This window comes from Elephas maximus, chromosome 7 (assembly GCF_024166365.1).
Source record: "Elephas maximus indicus isolate mEleMax1 chromosome 7, mEleMax1 primary haplotype, whole genome shotgun sequence".
Taxonomy (NCBI): domain Eukaryota; kingdom Metazoa; phylum Chordata; class Mammalia; order Proboscidea; family Elephantidae; genus Elephas; species Elephas maximus.
In genome coordinates this window covers 90,067,581-90,082,061 of record NC_064825.1, presented here as the reverse complement: position 1 = coordinate 90,082,061, position 14,481 = coordinate 90,067,581, and the positions used below count along the sequence as shown (strand labels likewise).

The 14,481-nt window shown below is 43.1% G+C and overlaps 2 long non-coding RNA genes across 3 annotated transcripts in view; one reads left to right on the top strand and one right to left on the bottom strand.

Moving 5' to 3' along the window:
- LOC126078720 (uncharacterized) overlaps window positions 1–2,349 on the bottom strand; it is a 111,525-nt gene extending 109,176 nt beyond the window's left edge. For both annotated transcript variants that reach the window (XR_007518144.1, XR_007518143.1), the window contains exons 1-2: window positions 2,182–2,349; window positions 52–153 (exon numbers count right to left, since the gene is read on the bottom strand). This is a non-coding gene — a long non-coding RNA (uncharacterized LOC126078720). The remainder of the gene's footprint in view (window positions 1–51; window positions 154–2,181) is intronic.
- LOC126078721 (uncharacterized) lies at window positions 743–10,893 on the top strand. Its single transcript, XR_007518145.1, has 3 exons — window positions 743–827; window positions 1,207–1,339; window positions 10,851–10,893. It is a non-coding gene; the product is annotated as an uncharacterized LOC126078721 (long non-coding RNA).
- Window positions 10,894–14,481: the final 3,588 nt, after the last annotated feature.

Here is a 14,481-nt window from a genome sequence, read left to right as displayed (position 1 = left end):
TGACTTAGAAATAGACCATAGGTTATGAGCGATCTCCGTAACTTCACATACCTGACAAACTCCATAACTTTACATCCAGCATTTCATGTAAGACTTGCTTCTCTGTCTCTGGATATTTAGAGAAGTCCACTTATTGAGCAATAGCACCAATGCCTAGAAAAAGATGAGGAAGTTTATTACAAAAAATATGTGAGAATACTCCCCTAATTTATATTTTTGTTCTCGCTTGTGGGCAGATCTTCCAAGAGGCCCCAGATTTCAGCCACATGATTTCTGCCTGCCCCCTACAGTGTCTCTCTTGACTCCAGCACAGCTGGATAATCAGATGGGCTCTGGAGTCAGACCTCATAAGCACCGGCTTCAATACAAACTGACTCTTGTGACCTTGGGCAAGTTACTCAACCTCTTTGTGCCTCAGCTTCACGTGTAAAATGGGGATAATTGAAGCACCTGCTGCCCACAATGGTTGTAAGGGTAAATAGAAGCCAGATGAAATAATCATGCAGTGTGCTTAGCGTAGTACCTGGCATGTAATATGTGTTCAAAAAGTTTAGCCCTTGTTACTTAGAATGTTCAGGAAAAGGTAGCATAATCATTGCCAAATGGCAGCCAACTTGGGAGCAAGGAAAGAGAACAGGTAAGAATGAAAAAGGAGAGGTGGTGTGGAGAGATGCCATTTGTGGGCTGTTTCAACTCTCTAAAGAGCTTCCACATATATCAGCTCATTATTTCAGACAGGAACCACGTAACTGTCTCCATGCGTCAAAGGAGAAAAGTTCAACTCCTCTGAATCCAAATGACACACAAGGGATCACACAGCTAAAAAGGTATGTAACTGGCCTTGAAATAGTGGAGTGGAATAGTTGGGAGTATGAATCCTGGTGCCAAAATGCCTGGGTCAAATCCTGCCTGCCTGCCACCTCATGTTGTCTATGTGATGTAGGGGAAATCTCTTACTTTTCTGTACCTCAATTCTCTCATATGTAAACTGGGGACGATAATAGTACCTCACGGGGTTATTGTGAAGATTAAATAAGTGTGCGTGTGTGTGTGTCTCTGTGTGTAAAAAGTTGGAATCCAGTTCCTCTCAGTTCAAATCTCCTGTTCTTTGAACACACAGACTGAAAGAATCACCCTTCCCCAACTCCCATTTTACAGATGAGAAAACTCAGCCCAGGAAAATAAAGGCTTTTTGTTTACATTTAGGAAACTAAACTAGGAAGAGAAGATCAAAGAAGAAGGAACCTGAAATGAAAAAGCAAAGAGACAGAACAGAACATCAGGGCCAGACTGAACAGAAGTTAGACGGAGTGTCCATGAAAATGAGAAGGCTGAGAAGGTTAGCAAAACAGTGATCTCATTTCTGACAGATAACCGGAAAGAACCAAGCCATGTTGTCAAACACCTGCAAGGCCTGGTCTGGCAGCCTGCCAACATGCCAACAGCAGTCTCGCCCAGTGTCCTGCCATTTGGCTCCTCGTCCCTTTAAGCACGACTGGGGGATATTGTGATCGAGAAGGTTAGCTTTTGGTCTCCCTTTCAAAATTTCAGCTGGCTCCCCAACTTAGTTCCCAGTCTAAGCCAACCACCCCTGCAATGACTGATGAAGTTAGGGAATTCAGAAGGAGCTGTCTAGGAAGAGAACACACTTCCCAAAAGCTGCGGGCCAGAGGATCAGCATATGCTGTAGCACACATTGGATCCTTCCAGAAACATCTAACGCTTTCTCTCCAGTCATACCTGTACACCTCAACTTAGATTTTACATATACACACTCACACTCACACATACTCTTTCACAGTCACATACACCCACTCACACTCGCACACTCACATACACTCCCACATATACTCACGCATACTCACATACAATCACACTCACACAGGAGGAAGACAGGAAGGAACGAAACTTTCCCCTTTCACTGTGGGTCAAGCAATTGTTTTTGGCCTGAGCAATGCATAGTCTGTGATCTGCAGAATGGCTAAAAGTCAGATAGTGGCAGGATATGACAGATAAGAACACGCAGGGGCAGGAGAAGCTGCCAGGGATGTGGGGTGGAAGGCTCCAAGTTTATGTTGTCTTTGGCCCCTTGGGACACTTCTCCCTCATGAAGCAAAGTTTGTATATGTCTAACCCACACGTACCCCAACACATGACGTGTGTGGGAGCAAGTCCACCCACCTGTTCCCCTCTTGTGGAAATGAGGTCACCTCCTGAGCGCTTTCCTGTGCATCGGAGTGTAGCTGGCAGGCTGTTTGATCTCCTGCCTCCTGTCCTGCAGGTGTCCTCCGAGTGGCCTCAGGTGGGGGCTGAGACTACAGAGGCCTGTGGGCAAATGGTAGAGCTTCTTCTGCCTGCTGGGAGTGGAGCCCAGCTCCAGCCAAGTTCAGCCAACCTTGGCAGGCCCCAAACCGGATTTTCCCAGCTGGCCCTCACTTTGTGTTACTTCATGCTACACAAGAAAGGCAATTCATTACACGTACCATTAGGTGTGATGGAATCTTTTTGCTTTTGTGGAATGTTGCTTGTAGATAAATTCACACAGCAGAAAAATAGACTTTGTGAAACTGTGACCTGCTTCAGGCTTCTAAAAAGTGTTTCCTTACCCTCGTGGATGCTTAGAACGCACAGTAAAGTCAGGTCAGCACAATAGATTGGAAAGAGCGATGATCTATTTTTTTTTTTAATCATGGTAAAAATATATATAACATAGTATTTGCCAACTCAGCCTTTTTTACATGTATAATTCAGTGACACCAATTACATTAATCATGTTGTGCAAAACTCACCGGTATACCAGTATGCTGTTTGGAATAAAAATTTGGGACACCTGCTGTCACATCTTTTTCCTGTGGAGCGGTTGGTGGGTTCAAAATGCTGACCTTTTGGTTAACAACTGAGGACTTTAGTGAGTACATTTTTATGAGTTTTAACAAATGCATGCATACAAGTGACTACCACCACAATTAAGATATTGAACAGTTCCAACACCCTAGAAACTTCCCTCTTGCCCCTTTAAAGTCAATTATCCCCTGAAAACCCATTGATCTGATTCTGATTTTGGTTCTTATAATTTTGTTTTTTTCCAGAATGTAATATAAATGGAAGCACATTTTATATAGCTTTTGAGTCTAGCTTCTTTTTCTCAGCATAATGCTTTTAAGATTGATCCATTTTCCTTTTTTTAAATTCCTTTTCATTGCTGAGTAATATTCCATCATATTCATTCATTCAGCAGTTGAAGGGCATTTGGGTTATTTCCCAGTTTTGGTTATTGTAACTAAAACCTCTATAAATATCCACATATACATTTTTGTATGTGAACATAAGTTTTCATTTCTCTTAGGTAAATATGTAGGGCTGGGATTGCTGGATTATATAATTGTATGTTTAAATTTATAAGAAACTACTTAATTGTTTCCAATGTGGCTGTTCTGATTTGCATTCCCATCGTAATGTATGAGTATTTTGGGGACTTCACATCCTCATTGTACTTGGCGTTGCCTGTTTTTACCAATCTAATAGGTGCATGGCGATGTAACAGTTAAGCTCTCAGCTTCTAACCCAAAGGTTGGCAACTTGAACCCATCTAGTGGCTCCACTGAAGAAAGACCTGTTGATCTGCTCCTATAAAGATTACAGCCTAGAATACCTTATAGGGCAGTTCTACTCTGTTACACTGGGCTGCTGTGAGTCAAAATCGACTAGACGGCACCTAACAAAGAAAGGCGTATGGGGTATCTTATGTTGTTGTTCTCAGGTGCTGGCAAGTCAGTACCAGCTCATAGCTACCCCATGCATAACAGAACAAAACACTGCCCAATCCTGTGCTATCCTCATAATTGTTGCTATGCTCGAGCTCATTGTTGCAGCCACTGAGTCAGTCCATCTCGTTGAGGGTCTTCCTCTTTTTTGCCGACCCTCTATTTTACCAAGTATGATGTCCTTCTCCGGGGACTGATCCCTCCTGATAACATGTCTAAAGTATGTGAGACATAGTCTCGCCATCCTTGCTTCTAAGGAGCATTCTGGTTGTACTTCTTCCAAGACAGATTTGTTCATTCTTTTGGCAGTCCCTAGTATATTCAATATTCTTCACCAGCACCGCAATTGAAAAACATCAGTTCTTCTTTGGTCTTCCTTATTCATTGTCCAGCTTTCACATGCATATGAGGTGATTGAAAACACCATGGCTTGGCTCAGGTGCACCTTAGTCCTCGAGGTGACACCTTTGCTTTTCAACGCTTTAAAGAGGTCTCTTGCAGTCCATTTGCCCAATGCAATGTGTCTTTTGATTTCTTGACTGCTGCTTCCATGGCTGTTGATTGCAGATCCAAGTAAAATGAAATCCTTAACAACTTCAATCTTTTCTCCATTTATCATGATGTTGCTTATTGGTCCACTTGTGAGGGTTTTTGTTTTCTTTATGTTGAAGTGTACTCCATTCTGAAGGTTGTGGTCTTTGATCTTCATCAGTAAGTGCTTCAAGTCCTTTTCACTTTCAGCAAGCAAGGTTGTCTCATCTGCCTAACGCAAGTTGTTAATGAATCTTCCTCCAATCCTGATGCCATGTTCTTCTTCCTATAGTCCAGCTTCTCAGATTATTTGCTCAGCGTACAGATTGAATAGGTATGGTGAAAGGATACAACCCTGATGCACACCTTTCCTGACTTTAAACCAATCAGCACTCCCTTGCTCTGTCCGAACAACTGCCTCTTGATCTATGCAAAGGTTCCTCATGAGCACAATTAAGTGTTCAGAAATTCCCATTCTTTGCAATGTTATCCATAATTTGTTATGATCCACACAATCCGATGTCTTAGCATAGTCAATAAAATATAGGTAAACATCTCTCTGGTATTCTCTGCTTTTAGCCAGGATCCATGTGACATCAGTAATGATATCCCTGGTTCCACATCTTCTTCTAAATCCGGCTTGAATTTCTGGTGGTTCCTTGTCAATATACTGCTACAGCCACTTTTGAATGATCTTCAGCAAAATTTTGCTTGCATGTGATATTAACGATTGATAATTAATGATATAATGTTTGATAATTTCTGCGTTCAGTTGGATCACCTTTCTTGTGAATAGGCATAAATATGAACCTCTTCCAGTCAGATGACCAGGTAGCTATCTTCCAAATTTCTTGGCATAGACAAGCGAGCACTTCCAGTGCTGCATCTGTTTGTGGAAATATCTCAGTTGGTATTCCATTAGTTCCAGGAGCCTTGTTTTATGCCAGTGCCTTCAGTGTAGCTTGGACTTCTTCCTTTGGTACCATCAGTTCCTGATCATATGTTACCCCCTGAAGTGGTTGAACATCGATGAATTCTTAGTGGTTTTAATTTACATTTCCCTTATAACTAAAGATGTTGAGCATCTTTTTGTATGGTTATTTGTCATCTGTATTTGAAATGTCTATTCAAGCCTTTTCCCCATTTTTAATTGAGTTGTTTGTTTTCTTACCATTGAGCTTTGAGCGGGTGCAAGTCCTTTATCAAATGACTTATTTGCAAATATTTTCTCCAAGTCTTTTTATTTTAACAGTGGTTTTTGAAAAGCAAGGATTTTTAGTTTTGATGTAGTCCAATATCAATTTTTCTTTTATGAATTATGTTTTTGGCATCATATCTAAGAAAACTTTGCCTTATCCAAGGTCACAAAGATTTTCAGAGTACCTGCTTTTAACCCTGAGTGGGCAGCTGATTCTGATCCTAGCTAGACAAGTCACTCATCCTTTCTCAGCTTAGCTTACCCCTCTGTGAAATGTGGAGATTGAAATAGATAAGGGTTTATCACACTTTTTGAAAGCAAGGGAACCTATTTTGAAATGAGACTGTGAGTGGGTTAAGCCTATTTTTACCTCAGACACAAGCATACCTGGGGCCTTGCCCTCCTGGGGCCTTTTGGGCAGCGATTTAATGTATACACAAATCACTGTAGGATCTTGTGAAAATGCAGATTCTGATTCAGTGGGTCTGGGGTAAGGCTAAGGTTCTGCATTTCTAACAAGCTCCAGGTGATGACTGTGCTGTTGATCCAGGGACGGCACTTTGAGTGGCAAAGCAACAGAGCCCTCTTAAGATCAAAATGTGGACTCTGCCTTTGTCAACGTAAGACTTTGGATTTATTTCCATAGCACGTTTTTTCTAAGGAGAGCAAAGTACTTTCACATCAATAATTCTCTTTTCCTCCCTTCTATCTGATCCATTATTATCTTCAGTTAATTGATGAGTACATTGATGCCCAGGCTTGAGCCAAGTTCACTGGAACCTGGCAGAATCAAGAAGAGAAGAATGTTGCCAGCATCTGGGAATTAGCACCATCATGAACTGTATGAAAAAGCCAGTGTATGCTGAGAACTTGTTCTGTTGCATCAGGAACCCAAACTGGCTGAAGGAGAAAGGCAAGCTTTAGCTCATGTAAGCCAAAAGTCTGAGGTTAATCTAGTTTCAGGTATAGTTGGATCTAGGTGTTTGAATCATAGCATTAGGAATCTTGCTCTCTGAAAGTTTTAGTTCAGTTCCCTGAATTGGCTTCACTCCCAGGCAAACTCTCCCTGTGCCCTGGTGAGAAGTCCACTAGCTGGTCTAGGTTTACGTTCCATCGGCTTAGCACCACCAAGAGAAAGACAGCTTTCTCTTTACAATGTTGTTGTTGCTGTTGTTGTTAAGTGCCCTTGAATTGGTTCTGACTCATAGCGACCCTGCCCTGTGTGCAACAGAACGAAACACTGCGTGGTCCTACATCATCCTCACAATCATCGCTGTGTTTGAAACCATTGTTGCAGCTACTGTGTCAATCCATCTCATTAAGGGGCTTCCTCTTTTTGGCTGGCCTTCTACTTTACTGACATGAGGACCTTTTCCAGGGATTGGTCCCTCCTGATAACATGTTCAAAGTACGTGAGACAAAGTCCCACCTTCCTCACTTCTAAGGAGCGTTCTGGTTGTACTTCTTCCAAGACAGATTCGCTCATTCTTCTGACAGTCCATGGTACATTCAGTATTCTTCGCTAACTCCATTATTCAAATGTATCACTTTTTCTTTGGTCTTCCTTATTCATTGTCCAGCTTTCACATGCATATGAGGCAACTGAAAATACCATGGCTCGGGTCAGGTGTGCCTTAGTCCTCAAGGTGACATCTTTGCTTTAAAACATTTAAAGAAAACTTTTGCAGCAGATTTGCACAATGCAATATGTTGTTTGATTTCTTAACTGCGGCTTCTGTGGGTGTTGATTGTGGATCCAAGTGAAATGAAATCCTTGACAACTTTAATATTTTCTCTGTTTTTCTTGATGTTGCTTATCGGTCAAGTTGTGAGGATTTTTGTTTTCTTTATGCTGAGGTCCAATCCATACTGAAGGCTGTAGTTTATAATAGTTTCAGCAAAAGTCCTGCGTTTAGTTTCATTAGCTTAGCTCAGGCCACATGACTATTCATGTAATAGTGACTGTGGCCAAGAGGATTCAGTGATTTGGTGGCCAGGCCTGGGTCTTATATCCACGCCTGGAACCTGGAGGATGGAGTCAGCTTCACCTGAATCACACGGACCTGAAGTATGAGAAGAAAGTTTCCCCTAAGTAAAAAAATTAGGTGCCATTAATAAAAAATAAAGGGGAACGGAAGCTGGGTGGGCAAACGACAGTGTCCACTACAGTCATTATGAATTCATGTGCAAGAAAGCCTATGTTTTTTTCTGTTGTTGTATGTTTGTTTTAAGGGGGAAGAGGAAACAAGAATCTGTAACTCCAGCCATTTAGGAAACGCTCTCATTTTGCCTTTGATGTCACAACTCTTCTTCAGTACTCAGCTTGTTTCCCATCTCCTTAGACTCCCTTTCCCCATTTTTAGTGCACCCCCAACCTCCAACACCAAGGATTTTCATGCTACCTTTCCCAACCTGATAAATATATTCGCATTTCAACACTTGAAACATATATTACTACTACTCCCAGAATTACTGGGACTTTAAGTGAGAATCGCAAGCCAAGGGCAATGCTTGACACAAAGCACTTGTGCACTACTGGTAGAATTTCAGGCATGTTGGGGGGTGGGGGTAGTTTCCTAGACGAGGAAGTCCCCTTAGTCCTGCAAAATCATCCCACTGGTTGTGCTCACCCACAAACATGGCTAAGGTCACAGCCTTCTAGCCCTAAAGCAATTCCCTCTGTCTGGAGGTAGCAATAGGAAAAGGTGGAGTCACAGCTGGGCTGATTAAAGGCAATATCAGGGCTGTCTTGGGAGGAACCTTGAAGTAGGAGTGCAGGTGGCAAGCCTTGCCTAATTATCAATATGAAAACCCTGTAAATTGAGAACTCAGGAGGGGAACATTCTTGCTTTGTCCCTGGCATACAGAAGAGGCTGGTCTGGACCTGATAGCTATCAACTTCGGTCATGCAGGTGGTTAGAAACACCCCCAATGTCTGTCTGTCAGTCTGCAGACAGGCCCGCACGACTCCCCAGCAGACAGCTGTGTGTTTGCTCAGAAACCAAGGACACACAGTCTCCAGAGGATGTCTCTGGCTCCGAAAAAACCAGTGCTGGCCAGAGACGGGAACTTTCTGTGGGATCTAGCTGATGTTCTGTAAAGTCAGGTTAGGTTGACAGGACATTTTATTAAATGACTTAGATTCCAGCTTCAGTAACAGTACCCCAGTGTCAATAACGAATGTAAATAGATTGTCTTATAAAATGAGAAAATGTGTGCACAGAGTGTCCTGGCCTCCCCCATCCTGAGTGCAAGAGCTATGAGACCACACTTGGCACCTGCAGGCACCTCTCACTCTCTCCCTCACCGCACACAATGGCCCCCTTTATGCACTGCCGCCAGGTTCCATGGGAAGGGCACTTGGTGTGTGCAGAGTTTGACTACAGTAGTACTGTACGTGGTAATCATTAACCCGAAATGGCATTTACAATGATGAGACGGTGGTGTGTGCTGCTCTACCTTCATCCCTCCAGCAAACAGAATGTACTGACTCAAAAACAGGTAGGACCAGTTGCTGCGAGGCCCTCAAAGACACAGTGTTCTACTTTGGAATTAGCCATGCATAATGGGCCCATTGAATCCAGCAGCAGGCGCTTTCCTCTGTGGGCTGCGCGAGTCACAGGAGCTGGGCCTAGACCTCAGGGGCTGGTGGGGAGGTTTGGGTTCCTAAAGGGGCTTTGTTCACTCACAGGAAGAGAAAACCCCAAAGCAGCGTACAAAGCCCCAGGAACTGAGCTTGAACCTTTAAAAGGCTTCTTTCGGTAGGAGTCAGGGGCTGAGGCATGCCTTCATAACTAAAACAAGGTTTTATTACCTTAGGGCCTTTTTGCATAATGACTGTGAGGTAGGGGAAAGTCCGACTTTAAGAGTAGTTGGGATTGAGGTGAGGAAACAAAGGCACAGAGGAAGTAGGTGATTTACAAATTCACACAGAGAACCCAGGCCAAGACTGGAAGCAAGACTGCCTTCCAATTCATGTGCTTTGGTCTCTTTGGAGGTCGAAGGAGCTACTACCTCGTGCTCAGGTAGTTTGGTTCCAAGCCTGGCTCCTCACATTCAGGGTCCAGGTGTCATTCCTTTCTTGTGTCTCTGATACTTATTTGGCTGGAAGAGGAGAAGCAGTGGGTGTGGCAGATTTAGAGTAAGAGAAAGTGGATTCCACTCCAGGCTCTGTGACCCCCTGGCAGTATGATGGTGGGCAGTTCCCCCCATGTCTCTGGGCTTCAGCTTGCACGTCTGCAAAGAGAGAAAGCCAGGGTAGATGATCTCCGACAACCCCTGTAGCACTTATATTCAGTAGATGACATTCTGCCATGGGCAGGTGTTCTCACCCACCAGAGGCACCTGGAAAAGCATTGTGCACCTGGTGGGGTTCTGTGGCATAATGATGCAGAAAGGGGAAAGAAGCCCTGAAAGAAGCTCCACTAATGTGGAGCTTTTACTTCCCGCCCAGTGACTAAATTGAGCCCTTGTGAAAAATGATAAAATGTTCATTAAAACACCCCAAAAAACCAAACCCATTGCCATTGAGTGGATTCTGATAGATTTTGTTATTGCTGCTGTTAGTTGCCATCGCATTAGTTTTGACTCATGGAAACCCCACGTGTGCAGGGTAGAACTTCTCCATAGGATTTTCAAGGCTATGACCTTTTGGAAGCTGATTGCCAGGACTTTTTTCCCAGGTACATCTGGGTGCACTTGAACTTCTAACTTTTGATTAGTAGACAAGTATGTTAACCATTTGCACCACCAAGAGACCCCAGTTGGACCTGAGAGTTCATTTTATCTAGTTTGTTTCATCTTTAGGTCCTGGATTTTCAGATTTAGTGACTTGCTCAGGGTCACAGGAGAGATTGGTTGCAGATCCAGGCCTAGAAACCAGTTCTCCTGTTTCCTGTCTGTAGGTCTTCCCACTGGTCTTATGGCCATTTGTACCCAGTAGGTGGTAACTAGAGTGTCCCTCAATCAGTAGCAGCAACAGCAGGAAACAGATTCTTGTGGCCATCTAGTAATAATGAGATATCAGCGATTGAGCCTGGACTCTGTGCTATAGGTGACGTGCTACATTACGTCAGCTCAGTTATGTTTTATTACAAACCTATGACAGGTGTGCTCTTATCAGCTCCATATAAAGATGTGGAAAGTAAAGCTTAGCGGGTTATAAAATGGGACTGGTAGTAGTAATAGATTCTAAATTCAGGTGGGATATACTCAAGGTTGTATTTTGGGTCTTTGGACTTGTTCTAATTTTCTTCAGCTTGAACTTGAGTATGAACAATTGATGGTCTGTTCCACAGTTGGCCCCTGGCCTTATTCTCACTGATAATATTGAGCTTCTCCATCTTCTCTTTCCACAGATGTAGTCGATTTGATTCCTGTGTATTCCATCTAGCAAGATCCACATGTATAGTCACTGTTTAAGTTGAAAGAAGATATTTGCAATAAAGTTATCAGTCTTGGAAACTTCTACCGTGTGATCTCCAGTGTTGTTTCTATCACCAAGGTCATATTTTCCAACTATGGATCCTTCTTTTTTGTTTCCGACTTTTGCATTCCAATCACCGGTAATTATAAATGCACCCTAATTGCATGTTCCATTAATTTCAGACTGCAGACTTTGGTAAAAATCTTCAGTTTCTTCATCTCTGGCCTTAGTGGTTGGTGGGTAATTTGAATAATAGTTGTATTAACTGGTCTTCCTTGTAGGGGTATGGATATTAACCTATCACTGACAGAGTTGTCCTTCAGGATGAATCTTGAAATGTTCTTTCTGGCAAGGAATGCAATGCCATTCCTCTTCAAGTTGTTGTTATTCCAGGCATAGTAGACCATATGATTGTCCAATTCAAAATGGCCAATACTAGTCCATTTCAGCTCACTAATGTCTAGGATATTGATATTTATGCATTCCATTTCATTTTTGATGATCCCATTTTTCCTAGATTCATATTCCTTACATTCTACGTTATGATTATTAATGGATGTTTGCAGCTGTTTCTTCTCATTTTGAGTCATGTCCTATCAGCAGATGAAGGTCCTGAAAGCTTGACTCCATTCAGATCACTAAGGTTGACTCCACTTTGAGGAGGCAACTCTTCCCCAGTTGTCTTTTTAGTGCCACCCAACCTTAGGGGCTCTTCTTTTGGCACTGTATCAGACAACGTTCCAGTGCTATTCAGAAGGTTTTCACTGGCTAAGTCTTTTCAGAAGTAGACTGTGAGGTTCTTCTTCCTAGCCTTAGTCTGGAAGCCCAGCTGAAACCTGTCTGCCATGGGTGACCCTGCTGTTATTTGAATACGGGTGGTGTAGCTTCCAGCATTACAGCAACATGCAAGCCCCCACAGTGCAACAAACTGACAGAAAACATTACAGATAACATTGCAAACTCAATTGTGCTCATGAGGAACCTGTACATAGATCAAGAAGCAGTTGTTCAAATAGAATAAGGGGATACTACGTGGTTTAAATTCAGGAAAGGTGTGTGTCAGAGTTGTATCCGTTCACCGTATTTATTCAATCTGTATGCTGAGCAAATAATCTGAGAAGCTGGACTATAGGAAGGAGAACGTAGCATCAGGATGGGAAGAAGACTCATTAACAACCTGCGTAATGTAGATGTCACAATCTTGCTTGCTGAAAGTGAAGAGGACTTGGAACACTTACTGATGAAGATCAAAGACTACAGTCTTCAATATGGATTACACTTCAACATAAAGAAAACAAGAATTCTCAGAATTGAACCAATAAACAACATCATCATAAACAGAGAAGCTATTGAGGTTGTCAAGGATTTCATTTTACTTGGATCCACAATCAACACCCATGGAAGCAGCAGTCAAGAAATCAAATGGCACATTGCATTGGACATATCTACTGCAGAAGAGCTTTTTAAAGTGTTAAAAAGCAAAGATATCACCTTGAAGACTAAGGTGCACTGAACCCAAGCTATGGTGTTTTCGATCACCTCATATGCATGTGAAAACTGGACAATGAATAAGGAAGAAAGAAGAAGAATTGATGCCTTTGAATTACAGTGTTGGCAAAGACTATTGAATATACCAGGAGCTGCCAAAAGAACAAACAAATCTGTTTTGGAAGAAGTATAGCCAGAATGCTCCTTAGAAGTGAGGATGGTGAGACTTCATCTCTTGTCCCTGGAGAAGGACATCATGCTTGGTAAAGTAGAGGGTCAGGGAAAAAGAGGAAGACCCTTAATGAGATGGATTGACACAGTACCTATAACAAGGGGCTCAAGCATAACAACAATTGTGAAGATGGTGCAGGACCCGGCAGTATTTTTTTTTTTTTTTGTACCTAGGGTCACTATAATTAGGAACAAACTGATCAGCACCTAACAACAATGACAGTAGTGATAGTAGCATCAATAGAAGTAGTGGCATCGGGGGCATCAAGGGGGATAATGCTAATCAAGATCAGCTCAAGGCTGATCCCTATGAGATGGAAGTCAGACACACCTTCACCTTCCAAACTTTTTACCGATTCTGACACCAACTGTCCCTCCCATGGTACTCTCTACTTTGCTGCAGGGCTCAATAATTCACTGCAGTGGCCACACAGAATTCACAGACTGTACTTAGAGTTAAGTGGTTTATTAAAGAACAGGATACAACTCGGGATCAGAATTCATAAGCTACAACTCAGGGTCAGGATCAGGAAGCATGTAGGCAAAGTCTCCCTTCTTCAGTGCAGGACAGCTTTCTCAGCTCCTCTCAGTGCTACAGGCCTCTTCTCAGCCCCCTGCAAGCAGGTTCCTCTTGGAGGAGATTCTGTCACCACCTGCCACAGGGCCCCTTCCAAGCCTGACACCGTCTTCGGTGTTACAGTCCTTGACCCATGTTACAGCTCTTTTAGGGGGCTCCTTGCCTCCTCTCTCTCTGCTTCTTCCGTCTTCTCTCTTTTTCCTTCCTTCTACTTCCTGCTGCTTCTCTTCCTGCTTCTTTCTGTCTCCAAAAACTCTGTTTGGGGATGGCTGCTTAAATATAAAACCAAAAAAACCAAACCCAGTGCCGTCGAGTCGATTCCAACTCATAGGGAAACCCTGGTGGTGTGGTGGTTAAGTGCTATAGCTGCTAACCAAGAGGTCAGCAGTCTGAATCCACCAGGCGCTCCTTGGAAACTCTATGGGGCAGTTCTACTCTGTCCTATAGGGTAGCTATGAGTCGGAATCGACTCGACGGCAGTGGGTTTTTGGGCTTAAATATACAAACTGTCAATTTCAAGACATGGCACTCCCACCAGGGTTATGAATTTACCTATCCCCTCTTGGTAGGTCACAGACACTTCATTTGCATAGTAGGCTACAACTCACCTTATTTGCATAGTCTATTGACCAGTACCTGAAAGATGCTTACTAATCATAGGGTAGGCTGTAGCCCAGGGCCAGACAAAAAGTGTCAAAACCAAGTTGTTTACAGCTTACCCAGGAAATGTCAATCAACCTGGATGAAAGTAACAAACCCTCTGGGGTAGAAAACTAAGGCAAAGGTAACTCCTCAGGGCTTAGAGGAAAAATCTCTCCAGGTGTTTTTCCAAAGAACTGAGGCAAAATCCACAAAAAGGAACTCATTTCACCATAAGGGTGATTTGCCTGAAGTCACAGGTTTAAAATTTGAACCCAAACCGTCTGTCAGCAGAATCTGCTCACCAAGCCACTGCATGACACTGCCCTGCTATAGGGGAGGATGCAAGGCCATGGGCTTTTCCTCAGAGGTATAGAAACATCCCATAAAGATGGATTTTAATGACCTTAGTATTCCTGGCTAGAAAAACCAGTTGACAAACAGTGCATCCTCCTTTTGGGCTCTGGGTCTCCCTTGGTACACTTGGCCAGGGCCCTGGACACAGACCTCCAGCTGTCCTCATCTTGTGCTCTCCAGCTCCTGAAAAAGCGTTTATTCTCCTGCAGCATTGTCAGGCAGGCTATCACCCTGGGCCTAGCCCGTAGGTGATTTCATGCAGAGTGAGAGT